Source organism: Arachis hypogaea, chromosome 3 (assembly GCF_003086295.3).
Source record: "Arachis hypogaea cultivar Tifrunner chromosome 3, arahy.Tifrunner.gnm2.J5K5, whole genome shotgun sequence".
NCBI lineage: Eukaryota > Viridiplantae > Streptophyta > Magnoliopsida > Fabales > Fabaceae > Arachis > Arachis hypogaea.
In genome coordinates this window covers 140,879,440-140,890,244 of record NC_092038.1, presented here as the reverse complement: position 1 = coordinate 140,890,244, position 10,805 = coordinate 140,879,440, and the positions used below count along the sequence as shown (strand labels likewise).

At 29.4% G+C, this 10,805-nt stretch overlaps 1 pseudogene; it reads left to right on the top strand.

Annotated features, from left to right (window-relative positions):
• The first annotated feature begins 310 nt into the window (after nucleotides 1–310).
• Nucleotides 311–4,574, top strand: LOC112734718 (purple acid phosphatase 4-like; annotated as a pseudogene).
• The last annotated feature ends 6,231 nt before the right edge of the window (nucleotides 4,575–10,805 follow it).

The following is a 10,805-nucleotide window of genomic DNA, read 5'->3' as shown; positions in this document are numbered from 1 at the left end:
TAAGAATAAATGATTGATAGCGGACAAATTTAATTTTGTTGTATTTGTAAGATGACCAAGACAATACACATATATAAAATCAGAATTGCTTAGTATGTTATCTTAAAAATAATTATTGCATATATAAAGGGATAGATGAATGGTGAAGAGATACAGAAGTGAGTTTGAGAGGCAGTTGTATGAGTAGACTTTCATTTTCTTATCCCAATCAGGATAGATCATAGATATATAATTAAGCACATGGAGTTGGGAAACAAACAACGATGGTGATTGGTGAAATTGATGAATGCTAGCTAGCTTTGATTGTTTATGGTAATGTATGTATGTTGGGCCCACGCATGCAGGAATAATTGGATGATCATGATGACATGGTAAGTGATATAAAGAGCTGGTTAAGCAGCCAGCTGGCTTCTTCATCAGCATGGGCTTCCTCGCAGTGTGTATGTTTTTGGCTGTAGCCTCCTACTCCTCCGCAAAGCTTCACCGCTTTCAACATGCACCTAAACCAGATGGCTCTCTCACCCTCTTTGTCATTGGTGACTGGGGACGAAGAGGCACCTACAATCAATCTCAACTTGCATTTCAGGTACATTTCTTTCATATTATTGCATCATGCATCCAATATAACCATTCCTAATTACCGTTACTGCTTTATAATTATATAGGAGGAATATTAGGGGCCAGCAATTTTGGTGTTTTGTAACCATTAATTGGCCATCAATATTGTTTTTAATGGTGTGAGATTATATCTAATGGTAAAAAATCACTCATTTTTGTTTTGATGATTAAGTGTTGGCCAAAAAACACAAAAATTAATGGCTCCTAGACTCTTCCATTATATTATTTTACTTGGCAGGCACCGAGCCAAAAGTATACTAAAACATCTTTGTTAGCTAATCAACTAAGATGTTCGCCAATTCTAACCAATTATAATATGGGTTGTAATAAAAAAAATCAATGAAATAAAAAAATAATTTAATTATTTTATTGGTTTTTACTGTTTTATTAAATTTATAATTAAATTTATATATATATTTTTTAATTAGATCTACGATACTTTTAATTTTATAATTATGTTAGTTATTTTTATATCAAAAATATTAAAATTAACAGAATATTCTTTCTAAAAAATATATAGTAAAAAATTTAATTAGATTTTTTATTGTGGGTACCTTCAATTTGCAAAAATATTTCGTTAATTCTAATATTTTTTTATATTAATAAAGACTTAAATACAAAATTAAAAACAGTGTAAGGACTCAACTTAAAAAAAAAAGTATATGAACCTAATTGTAAATTTAATGAAATTATAAAGACCAACAAAATAATTAAACAAAAAAATTTTTCAATCTTTCCCAAATCTAATCCTATTTTCACTTTTCAATATTACTCACAGTAAATAAAAAAAAAACACAAGTGCACACATTTTAAAAATTTCAAAAATCGTTTTAAAAAGTTCAAAATTCATTTTAAAACTTTCAAAATTATTTTAAAAAATAAAAAGAAACATCCAAAATGTAACAAAAACGAATCCAATTTTTTTTTTAAATTTCTAGTAAAAAGAACATCCAAAACCTAAGAAAAATCTAAAACTATTAAAAAATTTCAAAATTCAAAAAGAAAAAATATCTAAAATATAAGAAAAAAAATTCGAACTTACGAGAAAGAAACATTTAAATCTGAGAAGAAAAAAAAAACATAAGATGAAAATGAACCAAGTAAGAAAACATAAGATGAAAAGATACCACATTCAACTCAAAATCTTAATGTGTCAAGTTAATAAGCATCTCATCTTATAAACTCCTCACTCTTTCTTTTTTTTTTTTCAATGTGGGATTAATTTTTACACTATTCACACTTACTACTTACTAGAGTTGACAGAATTAGTCACCAAAAAGAGTTGACAAAATTAGCTGGTACCCTAATTAATTTTCTAAACTTTTTCATACTAAAATTATCCCATGTTGCATTTTTAATTATCGTTTATTTTATTTTGTATTTTTTAATTGTTGTTAATAATTAAATAATATTATGTACAAATATAAATATTATATAGATAAAATTATAAATGTTAAATTCAATAAAAAATATATTTTAATTGTATACTAAAATTAATTACTAATATATAATACACATTAAAATATAAAATATATATAAAAAATAAATAATTAAATTATACATATATTTATACACACAAATTAAATATATAGAGACTAATTTTAATATATTCAAAACATATTTTTATAGTTAGTTTTAGGTCTGAATTATTATCATTATTGGTTTTAATTTTATAACGTTATTAGGAGCTGATAATTAATTTCATCAGAGTTCAATTGGAAAATAAAACCTAAAAATATAACAATACATGAATTATTATTGGCAGATGGGTATTGTTGGAAAGGAATTGGACATCGATTTTGTGATATCAACGGGCGATAATATTTACCCGAGTGGTTTAAAAGGAACAGATGATGCAGCCTTTGACTATTCATGCACTCAAATCTATACTGCTCCAAGCTTGCAGAAGCTATGGTACACTCTGCTGGGTAACCATGATTACAGGGGAGATGCTCTGTCCTTAGACACGTTGATAAGAGATGGATATGCTTCAGATCTTATGTTGTGGATGCACGAGTAGCTGAGTTTTTCTTTCTTGATACAACTCCCTTTGTGGATAAGTACTTCACTCAACCTCCACAACATGTTTATGATTGGAGAGGAGTGTTGCCTAGAAACCGATACATTTCCAATCTCCTCACGGATCTCCATTTTGCTCTCAAACAATCAAATGTAAACTGGAAGATTGTGGTGGGTCACCATACTATTCGAAGCGCCGGCTTCCACGGCAACACACTAGAGCTTCAAAACCTTCTTCTTCCTATTCTTCAGGTACCATATATACCTACATATATATGTATGTAATGTACCTTACTCTATTAAATATAAGCATGAACAAGTGTTTGAGGAAATGATGATTTCAATATTATAAACGGTAATATTAGGAAGACAAAAAAATTCAAAATTTATTTTGTTTAGTATTCATTAATTTAATTAATACTAAATAAAATAAATTCTGACTGTTTTTGACTAATTATTTTCAGTTACCAAATATTTTCGTATTATAAGTGTGACTTGTGTTCTGTTCTCCAAATTAAATTCCAAGTTCTTTAATTTTAGTGAACAAATATATAAGACAACATATAGTTACGTAAAACATATATATTTATTATTTAAAAATGATGAATCGGGTTAGTGGTTACTATTATATGCTTATTTACCTAATGCAGATGATGTTTTGCAAGGCTATAAATAATCTGCAATTGCTTCCATTAACAGCCAAATTCTTCTTTTTATTATTGTTTCTCAGGAAAACAACGTTGATCTTTACATAAATGGACACGATCATTGCCTACAGCACATAAGCAGTCTTGAAAGGTTTGTTATGTATTAATCATAATAAACTTGTGCCTACTTGCATATACATGAGCTTCACACATTATATATGTCACATGTCTTTTCATTTGAAAGCGAAACGAGGAATAATATATACGTTGGAATCAAACAAAATTATAGTATAAAATGATTTTAATTATTTGAGAGCTATAATAATGGATATGTATGTGCATGAATTTGACCAGTCCAATCCAGTTTTTAACTAGCGGTGGTGGGTCAAAGGCGTGGAGGGGTGTCGTGAACTGGTGGAAGCCAGAAGAGATGAAGTTCTAATGTTCTATTATGATGGACAAGGATTCATGTCTCTTCAGCTTACTCAAACTCAATTAGATATTGCATTCTATGATGTCTTTGGCAATGTTCTACACAAATGGAGCACCTCTAAGCACATTCATTTTTCAACCGTCTGAGCAACTTCAAACCGTGGTTCGTGTGGTTTCATATTTTTACCTACTAAATATGTAGTATTAGTATATGTACTTGAATCTATAATAATCCGTTACAATATATTTTCTTAAGAGAAAAAAATAATATTATATATATATATATGGCTAAAATAAAAGATAAATTACCTTCTGTGATTTATATAGTGCCTATAATTATAATTAAGTTGAATGTTAACTATAATAATTAGGTATATGTTATCTACTTTTTTTTCTCTTTCTTGTGATTATTTAAATTTAGTTTAACACCACCAGTCTACGGTGGTGGTGGCTGTCACTACTGAAAAAAATTTTTGCGGTGAAATCACAAATCCATCAACAAGGTGCAAGTACGTATTCAGTTTGTTACATGTGGCAACATTTGTGTTACCGAGGTACGGAGAATTTCTACTACATAGGCGCAATTCCTTTCCAACCTCAGCGTACATCCACTGTGCCTCCTCAATTCCTTTCCAACCTCAGCGTACATCCACTGTGCCTCCTCCACCCTCTTTTGTATGGTGATAACATTCTCGGAGTTTACTATCCGCAAAACTTGTCACATGAAAATGATTAAATTCTTGTGCATAATTGTCACCTCATCTTGCAAATTTTATTGATCTTCACCTCATCAACAACAATGTCTTTAATCTCATGAGGATCCAAATCTACAATTTTTTAAAACTTGTATTTAACAGTATCTTTAACTGTGTTTATGACTTAAGGATCTAAAGAATCTTTTCAAATGTCTTTATGGCTTCTATCATTATGGACCATAAGCTCTCTTCTACCTTAAGTGCATTAATTGCATTCGTAAAGATCTCTTTCACGTTATAAGACTCAACTGGTGAATCACTAATATATATTACAAGAGATAATTTATCCTTTATTTTAGAAAGAGTACGATAGAATTCATATGTGTGTGTGTGCGCGCGCGCGTGCGTGTGTGTCGAGCTTTTCGTCTGATCTCACAAATCAACCGAAGATAAGGTTACAGTGTTCATATAGTGGTAGTTAAAGTATTATGGTTCATGATTGGGACAGTATGATTCTATATGATTTATATATGCTAGTAATTAATTGTTAGCATGTAGTGCAAAATTCCGTCCATACTGTAATCTTAATCTAAACACACATATTATTGTTGAATCAAATTTCATGCATAATATGTATTATGTTTATTTGGACACAATTTAATAAAGTATATAACAATTACAATAACTACGCTTCATCATATATGTTCCACAAATCATAATTCCTTCTGCTTTTTTCAGACAAGCCACTAGGACTCTGAATTATTTCTAGGATGAGTATTTTTGGTGAACACAGTTAAATAAAGTCAAACATGCATTCAAAAGACAACTAGCTATTACCGTATGCGTTCAGCCCACAAATCATAATTATATATATTTTTTTAACGTCAATTAAATGACTGAAATGTTAAAAGATTGGAAATGTTTCTTTCAAAATTCTTTGGTCATTGGGCACGCAATAAGGGTATACATATCTAAGATGATCCAACCCTATTTGGTTGGAATCTTCTTCTTGAAGTTGCTGACCAATTGGACAAGGACAAGGCCTACTTAATTTTTTTCATGTGGACTGAAAATATCGATGGGTGATTATTATTTGATTTTCAACGTGACAACCAATGAATGTTGTTAAAAAAATTTAATTAAAACAACTTGCAGTTAGTTTAAACCTTCTTCCAGCCCCTTCTTTGATTTTTCTAAACGAAATAAAAGTTTGATGAGAGTGACAATTATTGACAAATAAGGTAATTATTCTTGCATATCTATCTTCCACGACCAACTTTCCTAAAACGAGAAAACTTTGCGTTTTAGTTTGATAAGCAGTGTTGAACTCATTAAGTTGGAGAAATACATTCTATATTTGCATGTTGGTATTGTCTAAGTTTCTATTTATATTCTACAATATATTGTAGTTTTATACTTTTATTTGCTGATGATTTTTGTCAGCGGATTACTACTAATAAGGTTAGATTAAGTAATGACTTACATATAACCTGTCGTCCAGTTATTCGTGCTGATTCATCACATGGGGGCTAGTAGTGTTAATTAAATATAAGATATATCAACGCAATTAACCAATTGATGTTAAAATTCAACATTTTTTTGTTTTTTTTTTCTTTCTCTTTTGATGCATCAACATTTGTTTTCTTATTGCTATAAGCAAAATATATTGAGCAAAATATGGTTCAACTATTTTTTTGATGATAAGCAACATTTGTTAGCAAAATATGGTTCAACTATTTTACATATGATGAAGTTCTCTCTGCTTTTCACTTTTCAACTATTATATGGTTCAACTATTTTTTGTTATAAGCAAAAATATGTTGGCACAAAAAAATTCCGATACTAAATAAAAATCTTATGGTGTTAGTTGGATATCAATGTTCTAAGTATTTGATTCTTTAAAAATTTGTGTTGTATATCAAAATTTTTGTATAATGCATTAAAATTTTTATGATGTAAATTGAAATTTTTGTACTTTAATTTTTTGAACATATAAAAAAAGAAAAAATATAAAGACGACGACTTGGTGATGATAATAATAAAGGAGGCCAGGATGAAGAGAAAAAATAAAAAAAAATAAAAAGAAAAGAAAAAGGATGACAACGACATTGTTGAAAAAGAGAAGAAGAAGACAATGACAATAATAATAACTATGATGTTATTGAAGAAGAAGAAGAAAAAAGATGATAACAATAACAACTAAGTTTAAAAAGTTTCTACATATCTAATTAAAAAAGTATAGGGTACCAACATATTATCAGTTAATTTATTATTATATTTTAAACACATATATAAGGAGACACATCCAGAAAATATATCTATAAAGACACTTCTATTAAACACAACCATAAAAAAAATATTTTTATTAGACACATCCATAAAAATATTTCCATTAAATATAGTTATAAATAAAAATTGACAGAAATTAGCAGAAATATTGTTGATAACGTAATAAGATTGTATTTAATTTAGTTGAGACTTGTTCAATAAAATTGTTTGACCGCGTAATAACTTTATTAGTAGAGTCAATGTACTCACTTTTAAAATCTTTTGCATTCGTCAGATTTTATTTTAACACATTACATAATTTAGTGATGGATATAAATGTTAGGGAGAAATTAATAATTGATATTATCCATCAATAAAAACAGCATTGCTGATAGTTTTTGACGAAAAAGTTTTCATTCATCAATAATTTGTGACTGAATTTAGTGACGGATGGTGTAACAAATTTGTTGCTAACCTGAAGGGAAGAGAAATTAAACTCCTCTTTTAGACACTTTCGTTTATCCATAGATAACTTTGGCCAGAAACATATTTTTAGACTAGCGATGAAAAATAACTAATTAATTGTAATTGAAATCTTTTAACGCACCCTTTTAGCTTCAATTAGATTACTGAAAGATATTAGTAGTTTTCATTCGGTTTAATTACTTTGCGAATCTATATATAATTTCACTAAATTTTTAATTAGGTCTCTATATTTTTTTTAATTAGGTCCTATATTATATAATTTTTTTAATTAAATTCTTACCGTGACAAAAATGTTTAAAATAATAGAATATTTTATTAAAAAAATAAATATTCTCTTTTTGAAAACTTCCATATTTCAAAAACTCCAAAAAAAAACCTTTCTCATTTGACTGCAAATTCACAGTCCTTAGCCCTAACATCTTTACTTGAGTTTTGGCTTGTAAGTGTTACGTTCAGTAACCTATCCTACAATGGAGATGCTGTTGCTGCTTGACAATTGAGGTGGATCTGCTGTTGGAAATGGTGCTGTTGGTGCAAATGGTGCTGCTGATGGATCTGATGTAAAAGTTCGTAGATTTGAGAGAAGAAGACAGGTTGAAATAGACAAAGAAAAAGGAAAGAGTAGAGAAAGGACTGCTATATCAGAGAAGGAAGAAGAGGAGCAACGAGAAGGAAAGAGATATCAGATCAATTAAGACCCTATTACAAGTGGAAGACAAGGGCTATTAGTAAATTCACAATTTACTAATATTTTTTTGGACTTTGTTAGGTAGACAATGGTTTTTGTGAACAATATGAACAATGAGCTCTAAAATTAGCCCAATAAAATAAAAACACACTACACCTCTAAATTACTCACCTAAATCTTAATATTAGGATAACTATCTGCAAACCTAGTGAATTGAACATTCGATATATCAAAGGTATAGAGACCTAATTAAAAATTCCGTAAAACTATAAAATCTCGCAAAATAATTAAACCTTTTCACTCTATATTTACACATTTGGTCTAGTCTAGCCTTGGATTTGTTGGCGATTTTTTGACAGTTTAATTAATAAGAGTCTCCTTTTTTTGACAATATTAACATTTTTTAATTTTAAATTACAAATCTTAAATATTAAAATATAAATTTTAAATTCTACCTCTGATCTAAAAAATAGCGTTAAAAAATAATTTTATATTAAAAAATTAATAATGTTAATTAATTAAAAACGAATTCTCTGTATTTCTTCAATTAATAAATAATCCCAGCAGATTACGTAATACCTTACTTCATATAGCCTTATTAGCCATTTAACTTGCGACACCTCTTTTCTGTTTAACCGTTTATAATTGACATTTCGGTGCCTATAGATTTGTGGCTTTTAAATTACAAAATTGGCAGTCCATTCCTTATCTTGTTAATTTAATTACTATTTATTTAAAGTTAACATTATTAACCATATCTCACCTTCAAAAAGTGTTGTAACACTTAGTTTTTGGATAAGAAAGTTAACGTCCAATAATTGTCAATGCAATAAAAAAACCAAAAATACCAACAATGAAATACGACATAATATATCATTTATATTAATATCTATAAAATATTTACTACGTTTACGATACATATAAATGAAAGAAAAATCAATAAACAGATTCGAAAACACATCATCAACTCGATGACGGGCTTAAGAAAACAACACCATGCACCTTGTTGGAAGGTTCAATTAGAGGAATAACGACAGCAATAATTTTGTATTAGGAAAGATTATTATCTAAATACGGTTTGAACAATTAAACGATTCAATACAAATGAGAGGGCAACACTTGTTCCAATATATTTGCTCTAATTTGGATTCCAGTCTAGAGCCTTACGCTTACGCATCACTACTTATAATTGTAATAAAACATGTACTATGTTAAATTCATTTTCTTTTTTGCACTTTCTAAATTGAGTGATGAACTCATTAAGATGATGGTGGAAGAGTCTCGATCTTTTCTGTTGTAATTTAATATTATAATAATTTATTTGAATAACGAATATGGCTTCACAATCCATCGTGATTCAATTTATTCTCTATCAAGCGATGAATCCACACAAAGTCATCATATTTGACCAATCAAAGCTACTCGATACAACTGCAACGCATATTTTTCGTATCTTATATTATGGTGGAAACTCAGGTGCAGTCGATTTCACGTGAAGTTAATAGTTAAGAACTGTTAGATGAAAATTTAGTTAAATTAGTCAAATTATCTAACGACTATCAGTTATCAACTTTACGTGAAGTCGACTGCACCTGATTTTTCACCCTTATATTATACTTATGCTCTATTATTTAGTTTGTTTTACTTTGATATACATATACATAGCATTTTTTACTTTTTAGTTGCATATATACCTGGTGATTCACTAGTCGCATATCTCACATGTATTCACAAATAAAGAATTAAACATTGGATTAATACTTAAAATAACTCCTAAAAGTTAACACATAAACCAATCTGGCCTTTTAAAAAATTGAGTGGTACAAATTGAATTGATGATCTTCTATTAAATTTTAATTAACATCGTAACCATTATTATTAGTGCGGTGCATATGCATAATAGTAAGAGTTGATAGAATGGAATGGTTGAAAAGGGGTTAGCTTGGACCACAGGGACAATAACAGGTCAACACCTGTCTGATTTGAACTACACTTTTGGTGTCAGTAGTGCAACTGCAACTTAACTATTCTTTTCATAACACTCCTTCTTGTCTTATCCTTCGTTAATTCGTCCAAATGCATGCATATATATAATTATGCAAAGGATTTTCGAATGCTATGCGGAGCATCTAATCCTCTTCAATTGTTTAATTTGTATTATTTTTACAAAGGAAAACTATAGGAAACAATTCCTCTAGAAGCTAAGATAAACCAACTCTATTATAATTTAAATTTTATAAATAAATAAAAATTTAAAAATCAAAATTTTAAAATTTAAAAAGAATTCTTTCTATATTTATCCTAATCACATTTATAATACACAATAAAAATAATCTATAAAAAATTTAATTCCTTTCTATTTATTTAGAAACAATCAAATCTCTCTTTCCACAAACCCATCGTCTCTATACATTTTTTATTCCGTCATCTATCGACCACCGTCGTGTCTTAAATCGTGTTGCGCGGCTTCTTCCACGCGTCCCGTCGTCATCCTTCTTTCGTCGACGCCGTCGCTTACCGTCCCGACGTATCTGCACCGCCGCGGCTCCATCCGTTGCGACGCAGCCACTATCGGTCCCCCATTCGCGACACACGATCAACTATTCCGATCCATGGCGACTCCTCCACTCGCGATGCGCGGCTTCCGTGGCTTCCTCTTCACAACGCGCCACCACGAGTCACCCACCGTCCACGCAACACCGTCTAAGATGTCATCACCGGTCACCCTACGGCTCTTCTCCTTTCATGTTTGGTTTTGAATAATTCTTTTAACTAGTTTTTTATGTTTTTTTTTCCTAAATTTCGGATGATATTTTTTTATTAGTTTTGAATGATTCTTTTTCCTATGTTTTGTATGTTTTTCTCGTAGGATTTGGATGATTCTTTATCTTATGTTTTGTTTTTTTTTTTTTTAGTTTGGACGTTTTATTTTTGAAAAGAGAAATTAGGATT